The sequence below is a fragment of the Rhineura floridana genome, chromosome 8 (assembly GCF_030035675.1).
Source record: "Rhineura floridana isolate rRhiFlo1 chromosome 8, rRhiFlo1.hap2, whole genome shotgun sequence".
NCBI classification, from domain to species: domain Eukaryota; kingdom Metazoa; phylum Chordata; class Lepidosauria; order Squamata; family Rhineuridae; genus Rhineura; species Rhineura floridana.
Window position 1 is genome coordinate 55,279,827 of NC_084487.1, and position 24,941 is coordinate 55,304,767.

At 41.0% G+C, this 24,941-nt stretch overlaps 1 protein-coding gene across 2 annotated transcripts in view; it reads right to left on the reverse strand.

Moving 5' to 3' along the window:
- Positions 1–23,205, reverse strand: part of ELK3 (ETS transcription factor ELK3) — a 77,118-nt gene extending 53,913 nt beyond the window's left edge. For both annotated transcript variants that reach the window (XR_009764435.1, XM_061639526.1), the window contains exon 1: positions 22,780–23,205. The gene's annotated coding sequence lies outside the window, so the exon portion shown is untranslated. The remainder of the gene's footprint in view (positions 1–22,779) is intronic.
- Positions 23,206–24,941: the final 1,736 nt, after the last annotated feature.

The window sequence follows — 24,941 nt, forward strand, 5'->3', positions numbered from 1 at the left end:
AATAATAATAATAATAAATCATTAGGCGTATAATAAATGGCTTAAGGCTGATTTTGTTGTTCTTGGCAGAGATGAGGTGAGAAGTAGGGTCCTTGCAGCTCCTCCTCTCAGTCCCCCAGCTCTCAAACTCATGTTCTGTGAGAGAGAGATTCCCAGTCCCAGAGAGAGATAGACTGTTGACAATCTCTGCTAATATCTATACAAATGTACATAACATGCATCACCTGAACTCACATGATCTAGAGTTACCTTAGATCTTGCAAGATTTGCAAATGAGAAGCAATAGGGTTTTATATTAGTTCTGATTGTCTACTGGGCTATCATAGGTTATATGTTTTTTTCATTTTCTATGGCAAAAACTCCAACTTCAGTGAAATTTATGTGATGTGTTCTAATCATTTGAATTTGGCTAATGAATGCTTTATTCTTTCATCAGAACTTTAGCAGTAGTACTAAAATATTAATAAAAAAGAAAAGGGAAAGAAAAAATACTTTACATACATCATTCAGCTGTATTGCTAATTATAGATATAGATATAAAAGATAAACGGCATTTTGTCAAAAGTATTTTTGTCTACATTTTATACCTCATCCTTGGTTTTCCAAGCTTGGCATGAAATGCTTCTCATACAGAATTAATTTGAAATGCTGCATATTTATTATCATAATCATCATATTCAAAATAAAAAATATATGTACCGCCTTCAAGTTGATTCCAACTTATGGTGACCCTATGAATAGGGTTTTCATGAGGCTGAGAGGCAGTGACTGGCCCAAGGTCACCCAGTGAGCTTCATGGCTATGTGGGGATTTGAACCCTAGTCTCATTTTGTTCTCACAACAACCCTGTGAGATAGTAGGTTAGACTGGCCCAGGCAGGGTTATTCAGTGAGCAAAAATGATGCAAATAGGATCTCTTTTAATTGTGCTATCGACCTGCTTACTTCCACTCTGACTGGGGGATCTTGCAGCATGGGGAAGAGATGGGGGCACATCACAGCTGAAGTTCACCCATATAGGAGCATTATCTCTTGTTTATTACAGAGACGCCTGTTGCAGGTTTTGCTGCTGAGAGCAGCAGTCAGTTAGTGCGGCCACTTGAGTCACAGCTTGTTGATCCTGAGGAGGCAAAACTAGAAAGTGAGGTTCAGAAAGGAGGCCCTGTGCATGAGGAGGAGGAGGGCATGAAGCAGTGCCAGTTGCCCACAGCCACATCTGCAGAACAGCAAGTACCATGGTTTGGCTTTGAGAAAGCTTGTACATTTGTGAGCCAGAGTGGGAAAAATGTTGTTGTACGATGCAATTACTGCCTTCCAAGGATCAAAACTCTGAGATCAGCTGTTTCCCCCTCATCCAATGTGAAGAAACATTTTGAGGTAAGCCTTTGTCATGCTGGTCCTCAAAGAGTGTCCATTGTCTATTTATGTTTAAATTGTGAAGTTTCTCTTCCATTTTTTCTTGGATTCATGCTTTGTTCTTCTTCCTCAGAGGGCACACCCTGAGAAGCTGAGAGCAATTGAAGAAGCAATAAAGGCAAGGAGACGTGGCCTTCCTGAACCAATGCATGACACCCCTCCTCCCAAAATGCTGAAGCAGCAGCAGACAACCCTTGAGAGGTGGGGATCTGGCAGGGAGCCTGTCACCCAGAGCAATCTCGACAGGAGAATCATTGATTTCATTGTAGAGGAGACATTACCACTTCAGACTGTGGATAAACCATCATTCATTAATCTGGTTCGCATTGGACTCCCCAAAGATCTCACCATCATATGTGCCAAGACTCTGACAGACAGAATTGAGAAGAGAGCATGCCACATGAGAGAAACTCTTGCAAACCGAATAGGTGCTGTGGCATATATAGCAACCACTGCAGATTGTTGGACCAATGGCAAGAAGAGTTACTTTGGGGTAACAGCCCACTGGATCAACCCAACTACCCTGAAACGTGAGGTCGGGGCCTTGGCTTGTAAGCGTCTGAAGGGGCGCCATACATACGATGTCCTTTCAAAAGTACTGCATGATGTACACGTGCAGTACAGGATCCACAACAAAGTTATGTGCACTACTACAGACAACGGCTCCAACTTTGTGAAAGCGTTCAGAGTTTTCATGGCCAAAGAACCAGTGGAAGCTGCAGGCACCAGTGACGATGATGGTGATAACCAGGAGGAGGAGGAGGCTGAGGTGGAGTTTGTGTCTATCTGTGAGATCCTGGACACAGGACCTGAGGCAGAGGAAGAAGCTGCAGACTCAGGAGAGGATTTTGTTTTACCACCACACCAGAGATGTGGTAGCCACACCCTCAACCTTGTGGCAACACAAGACATAGAGGCCATGCTTTCTGACTCCTCCAAAAGTAGTCTTCTTGGTCCTTTCAAGAAACAGTTTCGTTCCTTGATGGGAAAGTGCAGCAAGTTGTGGTCCAAGCAGAACCAGTCAGCACAGATTGCTGAGTATATCCATGCGCAATATGGTGTGTATCTGAAGGTACCGAATAAGACCAGGTGGAATTCCACCTTTGATGCGTTGAAGCAACTACATGAGCTCCTGTCAACTGTGTCACTAAAAATGCACGCCATAATGGACCGCTGCTCCTTGTCCAGGATCACAGCTGCTGAGATTGAAGTGGTACAGGAATACACAGAGATTATGGAGCCACTAGCCCAGTCCCTAGATATCCTGCAACGGGAGAACGGCATGTTCATGGGGTATTTGCTACCAACGCTCTGCAATCTGGACCGCAAGTTAGAAGGACTGGAAAACAAACCTGAGAGGTACACATACTGTTTTCAGCTGCTGAGAGGTGTGCGTGAAGCCCTAAGAAAGCGGTTTGCAGCTATCTGGGAGGACAAGAGGCTTCTTCTGGCAGCCTGCCTACACCCTCGCTTCAAACTAGATTGGCTGGAATCGTGTCAGGCCGCCACACATACCAACAAGTAAGAACATTAGGGAAGCCCTTTGGGTGGATTACTCCAAGGGAAATGTTGTCTCAAGGGAGGCATCAGAGGGCTTAAGGTGGTAGGCAGGGGCTGGGCCTTTTCTTCCTGGGGCTCCTCATCACAACCTTGGGTTGCTGCAGGTAATCCTTAAGGGTCTGCTGTGCTGCCCCATGAGTGTGGTGACTTGGTCACCTTCCTACCTTCCATGTCATCATCCACAGGCTCAGGCTGGACCCTGAACCAGGGGACATGACAAGCATCAGGAAATGAAGAGCAGATGATGGTTTCCTAACATATATGTGTTAACATATCCTCTCTCTTTCTTAGATACACAATGGAAGCCTTGTTGAAAGCTGAAATAAAGATGGGTGTACTTAATGAGGACAGTGATCAGTCTTCAGATAAAGACCAGGAAGGAGATGACTTAGAAGATGACTTCTTTAACTTTCTGCCCCAGGGCAAGAAGTCAGCACTGGACACTGCTGAGGAGGAACTGGTGAGGTACCTGAGGTCTCCCAGCAGGGAAGTGTCATCACTCCATGGCTTTCCACGTGTGCTGCGGTGTTTTTTGCAGCACAACACAGGCACGCCTTCAAGCGCCGCAGTAGAACGCCTGTTCAGTACTGGTGGCAACGTAATGACTGTAAAAAGACATTCCTTGTCTGACATGCTCTTTGAGCATCTTGTTCTTTTGAGACATAACAGAAACATATTATAAAAGCATTTCAAGTGTAAAATTTGATTTCAAGAGTTGGGGTATCTTCATTGCTTGGGGGGATGTGAGATTCTGTTATGCCATTATGTTAATCTTATGGATAAATTTTTTTATTCTACTACCCCCTGTGTGTGTTTGTGTGTTTATTTTTAATATTGTTTTAGGCTTCTTAGATGTGCAGCAGCCAAGGCCAGCACCTTGTAGAAGTTTTTTTAAAAAAGCAACTGAAATGTAATTGTAGTGATTACTTTTGAGAAAAAGTAAAGTAATCAATTACTTTCAGAGCAATTGTAATTGTAACAGTGATTACTGCTTTTTGGGGCCAAGTAATTGTAACTGTAATTTATTACTTTTTAAAAGTAATCTTCCAAGCTCTGTGTTCAGCTGTTACATTCAGCGAGTGTACAATCTGTGTTCACAAATAGTTGAGCTGTTTATATCATTATTCACATGTAACATTCAACAAGTGTACAGTCTGTGGACCTGTATACACAATAATTGAGCTGTACAAATCAACAAGTATATACTATTTCACACAAAGAGTTGTACACGTGCCTGTGTAACATGTGAACAAGCCTAATACTGCTTCAAATGCATCTGATGAAGTAGGTCCTTGTCGATTTAAGGTCAAGATACATCTGTTAGTCTTGAAGGCTGCAATCTTAACCCCACTTAACTGACAACAAGCTCCACTGAATTCAACAGGGCTTACTTCTGAGTAGACATGGCCAGAATTTATTTATTTAATTAATTTATGTTCAACCCTTCCTCCAAGAAGCAGCCCAGGGCAGCAAAAATTGCACTGTAAGATGCCAAATGACTCTTTATTAGTACTGTAAACCTAAAGGCTATCGCAGATTCCATTGTATAAAAGAGCCTTGGTGTCTCTTTTGCTGATCTACTCTTGGTTTATGTTACACATTGAATATTTTCTATGTAAGGGTGGAGATGGAAAATGTTGTGAGCGGAGCTTCAAGACATGCACAGGAGCTTCTGAGAATGAACTACAGCTTTTGAATCTTTCTCCCCATCCTACCTCCCTGTACCTTTCAAAAGGCCACTCTAAAACATGGAGCTGTATTCAGAAGGGGAAGCTTAGAGCCCTGGTGTGGAAAAAGCTCTTGGGCCCCTGTATGTGGCTGTCTGGATGAGAATCTAATCAGTAGGCCTATTTGGCTGGTTTTTAAAAAAACCAAAATCTCTCATTAAACACCAGCTACAAACAGAACAAGGCCACAGGCCACAGTTTTGTTTATATTTTATAGGTTAGAAGAACCTTTAGCTTCTTTATGAGATATTCCTCATGAAGGAATTGTTCAAAATTTCCAGTGCCATGAGTTCTACAAGTAACAGGGTACATCTCATCTTGGAAATCTTTTAGTTGACACTGAGCTTACATGGATTACAGGTCTAAGAATATGCTAACAAATTGTCAGAGTCAGCTGCCCTTCCAGTCTAATCTATATTTACAAACTGCTTTTAAAAGGTGAAAAAGTACCTCTCCACTCCAAAAATACATGCTTTTGAGAAACTTTTTCTGCTTCTGGAGTAGCGGGAGGTGAGGTTTTAGATCTCTTGAGTAGAGGAATCCAAGATGTGGTTCTAGAGTTCATGGTCTCCTCAACAGGAGAAATTTGTTTTGTTTGTTGCATTTGTATCCCACCTTTTCTCTAAGGAGTTCAAGGTGGCTTACGTCGTCCTTCACAAGCACACTTCTATCTGTGAAGTAGTCTAGGCTGCAAGATAGTGACTGGCCCAAGTTCATCCAATGAGCTTCATGGCTGCATGAAAATTTGTACCTGGGTCTCCCCATTCCTAGTTCAACACCCTAACCACTACATATCCCACTGGCTCTAAGGTTACAACCAGCCTTCCCCCCATCTCCAGACATAACTTATACAAATCCATGTGTTTCATTGCCCACAGTATTCTAGAAACATTCAAAGAAAAAGAAAAAACCACTTGCAATTCTTTGTCTGACATTTGTTTAATGTATGAACCGCACATTAAAGTCATGTGATTGTTTAAATATGCTGATAGTTTACTGAATTGAAATTCTCTAGTACATGCAGTTCAATAGCAAGGAGTGGAAATGTGCAGATCTATAAGCCATGTAGAAGATGCATTCCAATAAAATGTTTTAATATGTATATATCTAAAAGATCTCTCTATGAGCCACTCTAAACAGGCAAATGTTATAAAAGAACCAACTCCTATCTAAATATATCTTGTAACTTAGAAATTAGAAGAAAGCAAGAAAGGCCATCTTCAAAATTCCACAGTATTTTCTGACTACCCACATCTGTTCTCAGCATCAGTCATACTTTACAATAGGGGTGGCTAACCTGTGGCCCCCCAGATGTTGTTTGACTACATTCGCATCATCCCTGACCATTGGCCATGCTGGCTAGGCTGATAGGAGTTGAAATCCAATAACCCTGGGGAAGGTCACCATGTTGGCTATACCTGCAACAGACATCCAGTTATTTTGTCTCTTCTCAGTTCATGCAAGTGGTCTGCACTTAAGAGCAGTGTAGGAGTGGGCAGAACCACCTAGTTCTGTTCTGGAAAGTTTTGTTAGGGAGAAAAATTAAGTCATTCCATTCTACCAAAATTCCACACTAGGTTGCAGAAGCCAGGATTGTTTTCTCAGTTAGGTCCAGGCATGTCCAGAGAATGCGAATAGCTGGCCCTATCTTCACACACCTGATAGGCCTGCAATACAATGACAGGGCAGTGTTTTTATTGATCATTGACTGCATTTTGGGCCTGGGACATTAAATATTGTGCCTTCCACATCCCAAGATGGAAGCAAGATGTCAGTAAATGCACTGGCTCAGTTGTAGAGCACATGCTTTATATTCAAAATGCCCCATGTTCAATCCCTGGCATCTCCACGTAAGACTGGGAGAAGCTGGTGTCTGAGGCCTTGGAGAACTACCACCAGTTAGTACTGTCTACATTGAGCTATGTCGACCAACGATCTGACCCAGTGTATGGCCGCTTCCTATGTTCACTGCATCACAGTGAACCATCACGCTTGTATCCAGCCCTCAAAGCCACACTAGACTCTCCTTTATGTATCCTAATATTTCAAGAGCAGTGGTGATGCACAGAAACACTTCCCGCTTCCTGCATTAGAAGTCTCCATTTATTTCTGGAGCAGGTCCAAAATCTGCCAGGAAGCAGTGGGTCCTAAACCTGCTCCAGAAATGCTATCTAGCTAGTTAGCTAGCTATAGATATATAGATATAGATACAGATATATAGATATATGACGGCATAGCAATTTCCTATCAACAAAGTTTGGTAACTGTGGTATTGCCAGTTGTTGACTTGCCCGTTACATGGCTCATACAAGTAGAACACTTGCTTCTATGGGAGAAAGAAAACAGGTACCTAACTATTAACTTGTGAATTGTCCTTGAGTCAGCAAAGTGGCACAAAACAGACCTTGTAGATTTCTATATTATTCATTTGTAGACACCACGACCATATCCCAAGCTCTATGGGGTTCCAGTGTGTCCACAGTGCTCTGAGCAAATAGGAGCTGATCCATCACCTGTTTCATTTTCCCTTCACTTTCCCTTCACTGAAGGGAAAGTGGCAGCCCCTCCTTGCATAGCATTTCATATATGAATACATGCTTCTGCAGACACCCTTCTGCTTGGTTAGGCCACAGAAATGCAACCCACACAACACATATTGCTGTGCAATTGAGAGAAAGAAAGGGGTTTGCTAAACTTATGTTGAACATTAATCATAGAATAGACCCACTGAAATCAATGAAAAGAACTGATTTCAATGGCTCTACTCTGAATATGGTTCAGTTGGCTAATACCGCATTGCCAACTTGAATTGCACACATTTCGGGGGGGGGAATTAATTGGACTGACTGAGTTTTTCAAGATTTCACTACTATAATTATGTACCAACTCTGAAAAGAATATTTATTTTAATTGGAAAAAAGAATTACTTTTTTTTTACATGCTTCCTTGGGAAAAGGTGCTACAGACAGTTAAAATAAACTGTGAAAGTCTAAAATTACCACACCTTAAATATTCCACAATAGTAAATTCTCTCTAAAAGAATTCTTCCCAAAAAAGGAAAATTAGGATGTATTTACACATTTGCTCATTATGTCAAAATACAGCCCCAGGTTATCACATATTGCAGTATTCTGCTACTATTTTTATTATGTTTTATTGTATTTGATTGTAAGCCACCTTGGAACTTGGCTAAAGGGTAGAATATACATCTATAAATAAATATGTTAAATATAAAGTTTGTGTTTTCCTAGGTGTTGTACTCTTTACCACATATACAAGCGCATGTAGCCCCATGTTATTTCTATAAACAAACTCAGAGAATGGCAGGGTGAAAACTGCTGGTCACTGAGGGATCATTTCCATACAAGATACAAGCGATGGCTGGATATGAACCCCCTCCCTGCCCTATGTATGTAGTGAATGCTGACATGCCTAGAAAACAACAGCAAAATATCTGTAGGTTTCATACACATGTGAAAATTTACTCTATGTACTGAACAGATTTATGATAAACAAGTATGCATAGATAGCATAGTATGACACTGTCATCACATTTAGGAGAAACTTGTATTATAACAGAAGTCTGTTTTGCAGATGTATTACAATGCAGCATAAAACCAATGGATGGAAGTTTGAAGAAAAAAGCAAATTCTTTGCTATAAAAATGTAAAATTATAGGTTTCAGAAAGATCTCTATTTATGGACCATTCAATACATAAAAGAAACCTCTTGTAAACATTATTTGATTTTGCAGGAACATTTACTAAGCATGCCTCAGCACAGTAGCTCACAGGATCAAACAAAGATACTAAACGTTCCAAATGAATATATGATGTGCAAATAAAAACAATGATACATTAACAATCTCAAAGAAACACAGTCAAAGAAACTCACACACATATGCACACTTAATGGAATTTTATTTTAAATAAATTATGCAATGTTTGTCTAATTCAGGTCAGCCCCAGCTAAGCTCACTATATGCTAGTAGTGATGTGCTTTACACACCCTTGATATCTCATACCTAAATCATTCACAATAAATGTATGCCCAATGTTTCCTTGAAATCCTCCTAGAAAAGAAATTCTACAATGTCTCAAAGTAGGTTACTATGTATTACAGGTTTCTATGACCAAATGAATACTGCATTGGTTTTGTCCTCCACAAGGTTCTTGAGTGTATGTATGCGCGTCCCTTAGAGTTCTGATGCTTGATCTAAGGGGCTTGCAGAAAGGTAATTGGGATTTATGCCGGCTTCACACTTGTTTTTCAGTACCTTAGAGTGTTCTCCATTTCCTTCTTTCCCCTTCTCAGCAGGATGCTGAGACATCCTTCAACAGCCTGTTCTAGTGTTCAGTATATTGTAGTGATGAGAGTGTCTCCGGCACAGGATGCACATAAGCTGAACCACATTTGAGTATTTTACGATGTGTAGCTTTTCCCAGTCTACAGGTCCTATAGCCATTGATTTGTGTTAATGAGAACAGGTTGAATAGTTTTTTTTGTTTTTGATCACTCTTTCACTAGTCCAGGTTTCTCCATCTGCTGGATGTCCTCATCCTGTCTCGTCTTACACAAATATGAGTATCATCAACAGATACAAATGTTTTAAAGTGTAAACACTAACAAATACTGTAAGAAAGAGTATTCCAATGTCAAAATTAATCCAGTTTTCAAGGAAGGGCCTATACAATCCAAACTGTATATATTTTAACCACTTTGTGCTTTACTATTTTATTTTGAGGTTTAGTAAGCTTGACTTCCTATTCCTACATCTTGACATTCCACTGTATATCATGACTAATTCTTAAGTCATACATAATTCAACAAAATTCTTGAGAATAGATATGTTCTTGTCTTTCAAGAGCTCTCAAAAGTCTCCAGAATGCTAGCTGATTCATTAAGCAAAAAGCTTCAAATAAAATAAACATGTATCATTACTCAGGTCTATGCGATAAGTTTATAGTACAAAATACTGAAAGAGCAAACCACAAAAAGTGACAGAATAAACCAAAAGTTGGCACAATAATGCATGTTTGTCAGAATAAACATGTCATCGTGGCCTGTTGTAACTAGCATTGGGCGTGGCTAGCAATGACAGAGGAGAGCTCACGGCCAACACATACCTTTCTAGAAGGCAAGCAGTGCCTTTACTCAATGTGGCAAGCTAAAATAAATAAATATCCACTTTGCAAAGTGCTGTGCATGCCACCACATCTAGGCCATGAGTCAGCATTTACGGAAGTGAAGGGTGTGCGTAGTCTAAATGGACAAACTACTTTTGACATGATTCAGTTAAAATGAATCCTGGAGTAGTCCCATCACAAATTAACCCAAAGGATACCACAATTAAGCATAAAAATGTAAAGACAATATTTTCCATTTTTCACGACATCTGAAGGGTTGAAACAATTCTGCTCTATGATTTCAGCCTAGATTTCCCATCTTCAAATGCACATCTGTAGTGCAAACAAACTCAATTCACTTTAACGTGTAAAGTAATTAAACTGTAATGGCCTTCCTCCAAGGATCCCTAGAATTTTTTATCAGGATCTAAGAAAAGTATCTGTTAGAGAGTTCTGGTTCTGTATTCCAAGCAAATACAATGAATAGTTCCTTGTTTGGAACCATTAAGAACATAGTAACTGCCCCATTGAATCAGCCCACAGATCCATATTGTTCAGCTTGCAGAAAATTCGTAAGTAGGACATGATGGAATTGGATATTGCTGTTTGTGACAGCAGCTGAAACTCAGGGGTGTCATATTACACTTATCAGAGCACCACAGAGGGAGATTCAGAAGTTGCTCCCGAATACCGCCCCCCCATCAATTAATCCTACACTTTTTAAAAAAATAGTATCATCAATCTGCTATTGGGGTCCTGGATGGAAATAAAGGTTATGAATGCTTTCATAATGATTTCACCTAAACAGAAAAAATAATTTTACATTCCAAAAGGTGGTCTCACACAAAAGCTCTCGGGGAGCATTAGACCCCACAATGTTAAAAGAAAAGTAAGCAAAACAGAAATAAACTAACAAACAAATAATGCCTAGGTGAAAAACTGAGCTTATAGTAAATAATGGAAGTGGTCCAAAGTACTCCAGTACTCTAATAAGCTGTTTGTTTTTAAAAAGAACATTACAAGTAAGAAATCAGTGTTGAAAGTTTCCACTAGGAGAGTGTTAACTCCTGTGCACTCCTGATGTGAACAGGGAATGCAACTCTAGGGCTTTTTTTTTTTAAGCAGGAGTAATAACATCATCTGCCAGAGCAATAGCGTAACTGACAGACTCCTTGGTCTGACAAGTGAATTAGGTGATGATGAGGTTTTCAAATTTGTTTATAAGAGATTAGCATAGAGGAAGAAAATTCTAGATAGGAACTGAAGCCACTTAAATGGTAGCACTTCTTTGCAACATTGTTTGCATTTTTAATTAAAATCTAAAATTTGCCTTTTAGCTGGCTGAAGATGTTTTACTACCAGCTCGGAGGATGGCAACAAGGGAGAGGGCTTTCTCAGTGGTGGCCCCCAAAGTATGGAATGATCTCCCTGATGAGGTGCACCTGGCGCCAACACTGTTATCCTTTCAGTGCCAGGTCAAGACTTTCCTCTTCTCCCAATTTTTAAATTGGTTTTTTTTAAGTGTTTTTAAATTTGTATATTTGTTTTTAATATTTTTAATTGTTGTAAACCACCCAGAGAGCTTCAGCTATGGGGCGGTATACAAATGTAATAAATAATAAATATAATAATACCACTCAATATGTTTAAACGTTGAATCTATAGAGTTATAATCATCACTGAGCTCAATGGAGCTTATTCTTAGGAATCTATGCATAGGATTGCAGACATGCTGATCCTAATAAATTGGGTAATGCTATGTACTGCTGCACTTTGGTGTCTGTGTCAATGAATGTGTTTATGTATTATAGTGAATAAACACACTGCCTGTGCTCTCTGACTCTCAAGCTTGTAGCTAAAGGGGTTGTGATAATAAGGAACATAGCAACCAGATCAGACCTTTGGTCCATCTAGCTTAGTATTGTCTACAGTGACGGGCAGCAGCTCTCCAGTGTTCCAGGCATCGGTCTCCCCTAGTCCTACCTAGAGATGCCTAGGACTGAACCTGGGACTTACCACTGAGCTATGGCCCTTTCCCAATGATGAGCTCCTACACTTCAAAATTTACTACTACACTGCTGGTCCTGTATCAAGATAAAGCCAATGTGAAGTAGAATTAATCCACTACAATCAAATTTACTCCTGTGGTCCAAAGAATCCCTTCATCCCTTTTTGTTTGTTTGTTTGTTTTGTTTGTTATATAGGTAAAAAAAAGTACAAGAACAAGGGGGGGATTTTCCATTGTTCATGAATTGGTATAACTACATAACAAATGGAATTTATGATATGGCAAAGTGCTAAGATTTTCCTTACACAATTTTGAGACATTGCTGGGGATAGAATGAAGAGCCCAGTTGGCTTAGGCATTTGGTAGTTTTACTTTCCAATTCATTTCAATAGTGGTGAATTGGACCCATGACAGCTTACTAAGGTAAACATTTTTTTAAAAAAACTGATGTGGAGAATGAAATACCAACTAACCCCAGAATTTTGAAGAAAACATGGAATATGAAGCAGATCAGGTTTGCTAAAAACATTGTTACATATATTTCATATAGCAGCCGAGGTCCACTTCAACCCCATTAATATAGAAGGGTTAAGAAACCATTTCCCCCAAATTGAAGACTTTCTGGCATGTCACTAATGCACTGTAAAGAGCTGTGATCTGACACAAAAACCACCCTGAGCTCATGCATGGAGGAGTTTTTTGCCCCAGAAGCCTGAAGTTATAATCTATATATACATGTATGCCTTGTGTCTCATCGCATGTTTCAAGGAGAAAAGTGAAAATTATTTTCCATCTCTGATTTCTAGGATATATACTTAGCATGTAGCGACACACACAGATGATGAACATGTTTATTTTAAATCAACATACTTTTTTTCCTATTTAAGAAGTTACTTTTTCTACACATACCGTACCTCACGCAGCTGGTTTCTTTGTATTTTGGCAATCTATCAGAATAAATTGTGCACTTCTTGATCCCAAGAGCAACATTTTTAATGCACATTAGGTCTTCCATACACTTTATTATGAATAGATAGTAGTAAAAGACTCCAACTGTCTGGGGTAGTTCAGACATAGCACCAAACCATGGTATGTTGCTATGAGAATGAGCTTTCAAGGACCGTCAGCTAAATACAGTTTCAGGAGCAAGGGTAGAATATAAATTCAAAATAATAACAACAATAGACGTCTGTGAGTTTGAGGACAGAGGTCTTAAGTAGGGAACCTCCTACTAATGGAAGCTACTTGCTTTAAAACCTTGGTTGAAGGGTCCTACATTGTGCAGGGAACCTCTACAAGGAGAGAAGTTTCCCTGCTTCAGACTTTTGATCTCAAATTCATGGAGGACTCTAAACAAGTGGTTCCCAAACTTTGTTTCTCACTTAAAAGTTGTTGAGGGTCTTGGTGGACTACTTCATGATTTCTTCTGCATGATACAGCAAATATAATGTGCTATCCTAGATGCTGCATGATTTTTAATTGTATTTGTATTGCTTTTTTTCTTATATATTGTTTTTGTCATTAATGGAATTCCACAGAATTCAAGCTGTAATAAAATAAAACAATATAAGATATAAAGGAAGCAATAAAAATACAATTAAAAATCACTGTGCATATTTATTGTGATGAATGTGCTATCTCCTGTTCAACCACATATCTGCAGACATGCTGCAGATCACCTGAATGAAGGTCACAAGCAACTGGTGGTCCACAGACCAAAGTTCGTGAGCTCCTGTTCTAAGCTATGTATAGATGACACCCTGGAGGAGGTGGGACTTGTCAGCACTTCTCTGCTTCTTCTTGCAAATTTGCTTACATGCAAGACTGAATGCTTGACAAAGTGAATCCAGGAAATTAATATAGGTACAGTATCACACTGATTTCAGTGTTTTACCTCAGCTTTAGCTACATTAAATTAGAACTGTCAAAACCACTTAGATCCTAGTCTCAAACATATGCTGACATATCTACCTACAAAACTGCCACAGTTTCACTACAACCCATAGACAGCATCTTGCTTTATGATTTTGTCCCTGTACACATGCCATGCCCTCCCCTGAACACTTTGGTGCTGGGCCATCATATGCTTAGATAGCGCTGCTACATCATGTCAAGTAAGGAACAAAAAAGTGTTCAAAATCTGGTTCTATTTTTTAAAAAAACTTTGAAGTTCATTACTTTGTTTACAGGTCATTAGTAATACCAGTAAAGTAACATGAACAAATGACAGCCCTTCATCATACATGTTTACATACATGTTTATACATGTAGTATATTCCACTGACATCAGTGAGCAAAATTACTTGCAAAAGTAATCAGACCCCTGACCAATGCTCTCATATTACTGAATTACAAATTACACTGTAATTTCATTCTCTATGATATTTTGAGTTTCAGTGTTTCAAAATAAAATCAATTATGATCTATAATCAGGAAGTAGAAGCTGCATCACACCACCCATGCACTGCCAAGAAAAGCCTGTCCCTCAAAACTCAGCGCTCGAACAAGAAGGAGACTTGTGAGAGACGCCGCAGAGGGGCCAACAATCGTTTTAAAGGAGCTACAGAGTTCAGTCGCTGGCAGTGGAGTGCACCAGTCAACCATATCAAGAGCTCTGCATAACACTGGCCTGTAGGGGAGAATGGCAAGAAAGAAGTCGTTACTCAAAAAGTACCATCTGAAAGCACGTCTGGAGTTTGCCAGAAAGCATAAGAGTGCCCCAGCTGCAATGTGGGAAAAGGTGTTGTGGTCAAATGAGACCAAGGGAGGGATTTTTGGCCAAAACGCAAAGCACTATGTGTGGCACAAACCTAATACTGCCCATGCCTCAGGACATGCTATCCCTACAGTGAAGTATGGTGGTGGCAGCAGCATGCTGTGGAGATGCTTCTCATCAGCAGGAATTGGGCATCTTGTTAAAATTGAAGGAAGAATGGATGGAGCAAAATACAGGGAAATAATGCAAGAGAACCTGCGTCAATCCACTAAAAAAATGAAGCTTGGGAGGAAATTCCCTTTTCAGCAGGACAATGATCCTAAGCACAAAGCCAAAGCAACACTGGAGTGGCTCAAGAACAAAAAGGTGAATGTCCTACAGTGGCCCAGTCAAAGTCCTGATTTCAATCCCACTGAAAATCTGTGGCACTCTTTGAAAATTGCTGTCTACGAGTGACGTCCAACCAACCTGAACGACCTGGAGCAAATCTGCCAAGAAGAATGGGCCAAAATCCCTCCGACACTGTGTGCAAAACTGGTACATACCTACCCCAAAAGACTTAAAGATGTTATTGTTGTAAACTGCCCAGAAAGCTTTGGCTATGGGGCAGTATACAAATGTAATAAATAATAATTGCAGTGAAAGGTGGCTCTACCAAATATTAATGTGGGGAGTCTGAGTACTTATGCAAGCAACATGTTTCAGTTTTTTATGTTTCTTACAAATATTTCCCAACAAAAAACCAATGTCACCTTTACAATAATTGATTTTGAGTTTCAGTGTTTCAAAATAATATCATACAGAACGAAATTACAATGTACCATTTGTAACTCAGTAATATGAGAGCACTGGTCAGGGGTCTGATTACTTTTGCAAGGCACTGTAAAAATAAGAATGCAGCCTGGAGCATTTATTTTTATTGGAGGTTATGGGGCTCAGCGTTCCCTGGAATCCAAGCATGCTAATGAGGAAATCCTAATCCCAAATTTGTGTAAAGTGCTTTTGATTATGTGGCTGGAAGAGAGCAAGGATTATACACATCATCAGATACACTGCCCTGTTCAGCCAGCAAGCCAATATATGGTTCTACGATGGTTATATGATGACATAGGACAGGGTTGGGAAACTTTTTCAGCCAGAGGGCCTCATGAGCAACCTTCTGGGGGTCATATACCAGTGGTGTGTGGGGCCAAAGGCAAAGCATATGTAGAGCAATGAATGGGAATCTTTAAGTATTTATTTATTTATAAATTTTATTTATTTATGAATTTATAATCCATACTTTCATAAAATAAGACTATAAAAGTACAGTAAAACATATAAAAATAAAATTAGAAAAACCACCATAAAACATAAATAAATAGATTAGTTAAAAAGAAAAAACAGTTTTTACAAGATGTCTGAAAGAAGGTAGGGATGGTTCCTGCCGAACCTCTACTAGTAGGGAGTTCCACAGGGCAGGACCTGCCACACTAAAGGCTCGGTCTCTGGTAAAGGCAAACCAAACCTCAGGGTGTTGCGCCCCTGGCGCGAGCTAGCTCAGGGAGAGGAGTCAGATGAGGATGAGGTCCCTGGGAGCCTTGAAGGGAGCCCGCAGACTTCCCTGGCCAGCCCCCCCATCGAGGTGGTTCCCATGCCGCCTGAGAGTTCCTTGCCTGAGCCGTTGGGAAGCGACCCCTCGCACGCGCCAACCCGCCCCCACAGGAATCCCCACCTGGCACTTCAAACACTTCCCCACCAACCAGCTTCCTGCTCCCTGAAGTCAACCCATCACCTAGCGAAGCCCCACTGTCAAATGGGCCATCGGAAGCTCACCCCCCCACCCCATGCGAGACAGCAAGAGAATAGGGACCTTGAGAGGGTGGAACTTCGGAGGAGCCACCGTCGTCTACAGGTGAAGACCTTCCCTACTTCAGCAGGTGCCCACCCAGGCTCTAGTACTGAGTCAACTCTCTCCACATGCTGCAGAGACTGCTTAGGTAGCTTAGCTAGGGAAAGTAATGAGCTACAGTAGACAGGTTTATGAAGGGCACTGCTTTGGATGTAACCATCACACTAATAAAATGAGAATTAAACCAAGCCTCGGCTCCGTCTCTTGCCTCAGGCTCTGGGCCAGACACAGGGATGTGGGGAACCACTAAGAGTTAAAACCTGGTTGCTAAAAAAAATTTCCAAGTGTACAAGCGATGTACAAGTGGTATACAAGCGGTGTAAAAGTCAGAGGGTTTCTACACACACATCTCTCCATACTCCACCTAGGCTAGCAAAAACATTATCACAGTTCAAGGACATATTACAGCCAGGCAAAATCATTCAGGAGGGTGTAGACCAGAGGCAATGAGGTTGTGGCCTGGGGGAAAGGGATGTGGCCTCAGGAGGCATGGTCTTTGGCAAGTCCGAAGGGCCAGATACAGGTCAATGCTTTATAAATTCTAAAATCAGATATTGTTTCCACGATAGTGTGCAAAAATTGAACCAAAGGCTTTGAGGGTGATACTTTCTTTCCTATCACCAAACATCAGTTCAGGGCTGTGTCAGTTCCTCAATTCTGTACAAATACAGAAACATCACAGAATTATGTATAGGGTGCAAAAGCCAGCATTCTAAGAACCTCAACTATTTTTTTATAAAAAAACACCCAAATTTAAGTCCTTATTGCTACAAAGATAACTTCAAAGTGTGTGTGCAATGCCTGACAAAATTTCCAAAGCTGGGGGAAGCAGCAGGATTTCTACTACTGGACTACTATAATATGTGCTACATGGGGCTGCTGTTGAAGATGGTCCATATATGCAACTATTACAAAGTGCTGCCGCAAGAATGCTAGTAAGGGCAGCAGGCCACAAGAATATAACCCCTTTAAAAAAAACAGCTACAGTGGTTGTCAATTGTTTTCGAGGTCCAATTCAAGGTGTTTATTTTGATGTTCAAAGCCTTAAACAGACTGGGACCCAAGTATCTGCAAGAATGGCTTCTTACATATCAGTTCCCCATGATCAGCAGATGAGGCCCTCCTCATCCGGCAATGGCCTTTTCAATGGTTCCTGTCCCTCCTTACTGAGGTGTGTCTGGCCCCATTTCCCTGTAGCTTCAGGTGGTTGGTTGAGAGAGACCTTTTTCAATCGGCATTTAGAGAAGGAGAGACCTAACTGCCATTGCAATTGGTAACTGTAATTCAGAGTAGTATTCAATGTACTTGTTCCATCAGTATAAGGACTTCTGGCTGGGAATGGAACTTCCTCTCCCTCTCCTCTATGCATGCACCCCCTAAATTCATCCTAATCCTCTGGAGTAGATCTGGGGAGGATGTGGGCTGCATGGGTTGAGAGGAGAAGGAAGTTCTATAGCACAAGCAGAAATCCTTGTACCAATGGAAGAAATTAATTGGATAGTGCCCTCAGTGATTTGTTCTTGTGTGTTTTTAAAGGATTATTATTTTTATGTATTTTTATTTATTTGCTTTAGTTGTAAACTTCCCTGTGGTTTGTACAAAAGACAGTATATAAATCACCTAAATAAAAGCAGTGATTTGTAGCTCAACATTGACCTAATTATTTCCTCTTCTCATAATTAACAGAACTAGAATTATGAAAAGTATGCTGTTTAACATCTATATGAACCCATTGGAAAAGGTCATTAGGAGATTTAGGGCTAGTTGTCAGCAGTATACTGAAGACACCCAGCTCTACTTCTTGGTAACATCTGAACCAGGACAGCCCATGCAAGCCCTGGACCAGCACCTGGACTCGGTGGTGGGCTGTATGAGGACCAAGAAATTACTCAGAATCCTAGTAAGTTGGAGGCACTGTGGTAGGTAGTTCTTCAGTCCATATAATCAATTGCCTGCTTTGGATGGGGTCGTACTTCCCTGGAAGAGCAGGTCCATTGTCAGGGGATGTTTCTCAATCCATCTTTGTCACTAGAGGGCCAGGTTACCCCAATGGCTGGGAGTGTTTTTTCCAGCTTCAATTGGTAAGACAGCTGTGGCTGTTTCTGGACAGAGATAGCCTGACCACTCTCATTCATATGCTGGAAACCTCCAAACTGGATTACTGCAATGTGCTCAATGTGGGGCTGCCCTTGGAAGCTGCAGATGGTGCAAAATGTGGTGGCTTAACTGTTCATTGCAGCAGAATATTGCCAACATGTTACCCTTCAGCTGAAAGAACTGCACTGGCTGCCAATTAGCTACCGGACCAAGACGCTGATTTTGGTGTATAAAACCCTGTACAGCTTGGGACCAGGATACCTGAAAGACCGTCTTATCCCTGATATACCCAGTCAATCACTGAACTCTGCAGCTGAAAGCCTTCTGCAGATACCATCTCATCAGGAGTCCATTCTGCACAACATAGGAAACAGACGTTTAGTGTTGTGTCAGCTACCCTTTGGAATTCTCTCTCCTTAAACACTAGACAGTGCTGTCTTTTCAGTACCTACTGAACACCTTCCTCTTCCAACAAGCCCTTTAAGTAGAGACCTTATCCCAGTGTGCATCTGTACTGAAGTTGTTTTAAATATGTTTTTAAGAAGTTTTGTTTTTAAGATTTTGCTGCCCTGGGCTCCTTTGGGGAATTAATATAAATTTAATTAATATTTGTTGTTGTTTTGTGCCTTCAAATCGACCACAACTTATGGCGACCCTATGGGCTACTTTTGGGAATTAAAATAAATTTAATAAATACATAAATAATGTGCTCAGTTTGCATGATTCATACAGATCATAAAATCTGTACAGACGTTTTCGGGTTTTTTAGTGCAGAGTACCAACAGACCCAATTATAACCCACATGATGTGTAGTAACAAAATCAACACTGCTGAAAATAAGAGACATGGGTTATGGGCACTGCCTCGTACAGGAGTTCAAGCATTGAAAAGAAGTGACATAACTCATGGTTGAAAAAAATGTACACCTACTCCAACTGCAAAGCAAGCTACTATATGTGAAGGGAGTGGCGTAACTCTTCTGTTTTGTTCTCTTGCTCCCCACCTTTCTTTCCTGTTCTGAAGCCTGAAGAAATTGCAGGATATACTCCCCACATTTTTAGCCATAGGGTGAAAAACTCCTTGCTACTTCTTAGTAGTTGTGAGGTCCTTTTTCAAACCCTGATGTAGTAACATAATAAGCACTTCTGTTCACAAAGTTTTGATATCTTCCTTATCAAAACTCTTCCTTATTAAAGCTATCAAACTTCTACAAAAGAATATGGTGAATGAAGACACATTGTGTGTGTAGATATATAAAATATTTTTCGATGGATTTCTAGTCTGCCTTTTAGGTTGCATGCCCTGCAAACAATATTACAACAAACCAATACAACACAACATTAACTTTTGTTAAAAGTTAAAAGCTTTTGTTGCACTATAGTGCAAGGGTGGCCCTCCAAATGGCAACAATGCTGTAACTTTGGGAAAGCATCACAAAGCAACTAATAAAGTTGAATGATATGTGGATGTTCCAGTATAAATCCAAAGCAAATACACTATTATTGCGACAATGGCATGTTGCAGAATATACTGCAAAAAAAAACACAACAGTCTGAAGGGGATCTTCTTTGGAGAGAATGTTCAAGAGCAGGGATAGTCAACATGGTGCCCTCCAGATGTTGTGTACTAAAAGCTTGAGTCCAGCAACACCTTGAGGGCACCACATTCGTTCCCAAAGTTTATGGGCTGCTGTTCAAAAGGCTGCGCTCCATCCCACCACCAATCAAACTTCTATGATCAGCAGCATCTGAGCATGACCTCTCCAGAAAACAGTGGACACTCATTAAGGTATGCAAAGTTTTAAAGGCCAAACCCTACTCACAAGTAAATAGTCAGCATAGTACATGTAACTGATAAAAAACACTCCTAGCCACTACAACCACATTAAATTCTAGAAGCAAAACTCAGTCCAAGAATGCTCCCATTCTGGATACAAAATATTTATTTTATTTTGTTGACTTTCTAAGGTACCCATATCAGGGTTTGGGGAAACACAGGAAAACCAAAATAAAAGCTCAACAAACCAATACCTATAATACATGGATAATGATATTCTCCGTTTGTGTTCAAAAAGGTTCTGATCCTAGATTTTAAACATTTATGCTTTAATGCAATTACGACTGGGAAAATTCCCAAATGCCTGGTAACCTCGTCAATTAGAAATTTGACACTGCCACATAGGAATGTGACATGTGTATTCAGCCCTAAGCAGGCAAGCCTCGAATCATTTGCATTCACGGTAAGAAAGATATTTAAGTGTAAAATTAAGTTTAAATGTAAACATATAATCTTTTTAAATGATCACACAAAACTGTATGCATTAGTTACAACAAGGTAATTGGCCAAATACAGTTAATAAGTATTTGCTTTTTGACAAAGATACAGTAGGCCCATTATAACAAATTCAGATCAAAGCTTTGAAACCAACAAAAAGTATGCAAAATAATGAGCAAAGCCCTTATTTTTGGGAAATTAAAATGAAACCTTTGTGTCCTTCATTTATCATGAAAAAGCTGTTCAAGATCACATGATAAAAACGATGCTGCAGTAAATTAATTTGGTCCCACCCCCTCACACTGACTAAATAAAGATGTAACTTGTCTCGCTTTCAACAGTAGTGGTAGAAAGGCTGAGAGGGCTTCACAAAACCCTCCTGTGTTAGGGAACGGAAACTCCTAATGAGATTAGTTGGTGTTAGCCATGACTAAATGGGCTCTCTTCCTGCAGCCAGTGGAAAATTCAAGGAACTTTTTCCTCCTGCAGCATCAGAGTCCCTCTAACCTTCAACAAACCAGATCCAAAAACAACTCTCCAGTTTTTTCCCCCTCCCCTCTTTTGGAGCTGATGGTGTAAAATATAAAAATGGACGGGGGAGGAAGTTTGGTAGTCGTAGAAAGTGAAGGAATCTCTCTCTCTCCCTCTCTGAAAATTACAAAGGAAACTGTGAAAGAGCAAATACATAAACCTGAGGAGGAGAAAACCACAGAGTTTCTTTGTGAGCTGCAGTGACTCATATTCAAGATGTTGTCTGCTGCCAGTTTCAAACCGGAAGCGCATGGCAATTAGTCTTGCTTTTTCCAGACAAGCCAGAAAGTCTCCCAACACTTTCCCCCCTCCTTCGAAGCCCCCGTAGCCGTTTCCTCCTCCCCTTGCACCCCCAACTATTTGCCCTGCCCCTAAGCAAACTGTTCTAATTCCTCTAGGGCTATAGTCTGGTGTGTTGTTCCCCCACCTCCTTCCACATACAAATTCAAATTCATTGTCTTCATAAAATGGCCCATGTGGCTGCTACAAGCAGCACCCCCACCCCCAGTTATGGCCAGGCATAAATGCGCGCATTTCTCTCTCTCTCTCTCTCCCTGTCTCTCTCACACTCACACACCCTCACACAACCGCACACCCCTAAAGTGGCTCATGGCGACGTAGCTCCTTCTGAGTGAGATTCACTCAGTCTCTCCTCAAGCCTGTCAGACGGCGTGCTCCCTTCCATCTTACCCGCTTCACAAAGGCAATGATCCAAATGCAGTCTCCCCAAACATAAGATGACCCTCCCTCTCTCAAATTCAGGAGTCCGACTCCCCCCCTCCTACACAGGCGCTTTTAGAGAGGCAATAATACCCCAGACTCCCATTCCCTCAGCCAAGTTGTATGTTCCTCCTCACATCCCCCCTTTCCCCTCAAGAAGAGATCCCCAACTTTTTGGCCAGCGGCAGGTGGAGACTCCTCTACATGTCGATACATACAAGTAGCTGACATAAGATGTCCTTCCTTATCTGCCCTCTTCCAGGAGCCAGTAACTCCTTTCTGCCCCAACCCCCGGGAGTTCCCATTGCCCTTCCTTTCATATAGCCCCAAAAGACAACATCTCGCCGTTCTTCACCACCACCCCACTTTGCTTCCTTCCAGGCATTCCCCACCCCCACCCTACTGCCAGATGGCACTTCTGTCCCACAGCAAAGAGCTGGAACTGGGTTCTTAAGCTGCCGCTCGCTCCAAGGCAGCACACACGGCTCTTCTCCCCCCCTTCCCCCGGCAGCCCGAACCGGATGCCTTGTGGCGGCAGGGATCCCCCTGGCACGATCCTTTTCACCGTTGATCAGAAAAGATTGCAGCTGCAAGGAGAGCATAGCAGGGTAGCGTGAAAAAGCCATCCCTTCTCCATGCAGCTCCCACCTGTCTGCCCCTCACCCTTTTCTGCCCTCCCAACTTCAAACTCGCCCAACTTTAAAAGCTACATACCCAGAGTCTGGTGGGCTTTTCCAACCTCTTCTTGCAGTTTTAAAGGGAGCTGTGTAAAATCCCCTGGTTTTCCATGCTGACAGTCCTCTAAAACGCTCTGTTGCTCTTGTAATGAGATCCTGATTCCCCCCCCCTTGTTTCTTTCTCTTCCCCCCCCCCGGTTGGTGTGTGTTCGAGAGTGCGAGAGAGAGCAGGAAGTTGGAGCAGTCAGACAGAGAGCCGGCTCACTTCCTTTCCTGCATTATTCCCCAGGCGGTTTGCAGTCTGTGTAAACAGGCTTTTCCTCCCTTCTCCCCTCTCTCTGGCCACTGATGTGCAGCATTGCTGTAACATAAGACACACACATAGTCAAATGGTAACGGTAACTTCACTCATACACGCACAAACCAAGGAACTCCAGCAGTTCCCTCTGACCTCCACCTCTTCCTGTTCTGCACCCCCGGGGAGGAGCTTCAAACACGACCAACAAACTTGGCGCATCAGCAACAGCTACGAAAAACATAAGGTAGCTTCACCCAAAAAAAACCGTTCAGCTTTTTTCAGAATGTTGGGCTACCAGCAAGCAGGAGTAATTAAACTGTTTTTGCAGAGCTGAGCACAGAGACCTATTGGGACCCCACATAAAACCTATTTGCATGTTAAATGCTGTTTAACAAAACTGAACAAAAACAGATTGAGATCATAAACATTCATAAGTATGTATTTATTAATAGGTCTACTAACGTTGTGTAAACAACAACAAATATTCTGCACTTTCTGCTCTGGTTGTATATGGGTCTCTGGACTTTGGCAGTGCTCCCAGTTGTGGCTATCACAACTATTTATAATAAATAAATAAATAAATAATTTCACCAGGAGTCCTACTGACAAAGGTGCTGTTAATGCTAAATTAAGACATAATCAGAGGATAATTCAAAGGCAACCTTCCATTCCCTTGAAATGCAAAATAAAACAGTTTCCAAGTCCAGTGACCCAGCACAGAGGATTTGCAATCCAGTACACAGGCAGCTGAAATCCCATTAATTTAAGACTAGACTCACAAATAGGCAAAAAAACTTTGCAGTTTAAGAACGTACCTGTACCTGTACCTACTTACAGATATTTCTATCAAACTTTAAAAAGCAGGGAAATTGGGCAGCTATAGTGAATGCACCAGGGGAGCAGGAGACCTGACCTCTCTCAGATATTGGACTGCCCTACAAATATGTCAAAACGCAAACACAATTTAGGTTGGTCTTTCACAGTCCAATCCACTTGCTGTGTAGCATGGAAGAATGTGGTAACGTGCCTCTGAGCATATGGTGAGTGGTGGCAACACCTGCCATCTCCAAAGGTGGGAAATTACATTTTTGTATGTTTGTTGGTGTTCTTCTTACTTTGCTTCTTTCCTGTGTTACTATTGTTTCTGCGGGGAATCTAATATAGAAAATTTTATTTCCCTCATTATTCATCCTAGAAACCTGTATCAAATTTATTTTTATTAATTTCAAAGCCTTTTTATTGGTCAATGTCATACGATGGTGAAGACAGCCTTTTGTGTTTCAAATTGGAGGTTATGTTCTATTTCTATTTTGGGTGCATTCACAGTTGAATCTGAAACTGTAAAATCAGACTAATTGCAATATGTTGTTAGTTACTTAAGCAAAGACTCTAGCTGTTGGGAAAAACAAACTTGGCTTACCCAGGATGCATGTTTTCAGCCTGCTATGTTTAAACCACTCCACTTAAGAAAATGTGGGCATGGTCAATTAAAAACATAGAGCACAACTAGAATTTTGCTAGAATATACTTCACCGCCCACTGTTTTATCTTGTGCAAACTGAGACACTCCTCATGTCCATTGGAAACTATTCTGTAGAACAGTCAGTGTCATTGTTCCACAACTGTTTTTGGAGCTTTTTTTTAGTGTTGCAAAGTATTGCTGTACTTCACATATTCACAGAAACAGAAGCAAAAGAAAATGATTTACTATGGGAAACTTCACTAAAATTGCAAAGTAAATCAAACATATTTAAAGTGCCTATCTGAACTATATCAACTATCTTAATAATGTTGCTTCCTCCCTGCTAAAACAAGATCAGCACAGCACATGTCTTGCTTCTATTATTTGGGCTGATTGTAGGTGTTGCCAGCACTCGCCATATGCTCAGAGGCACATGTTA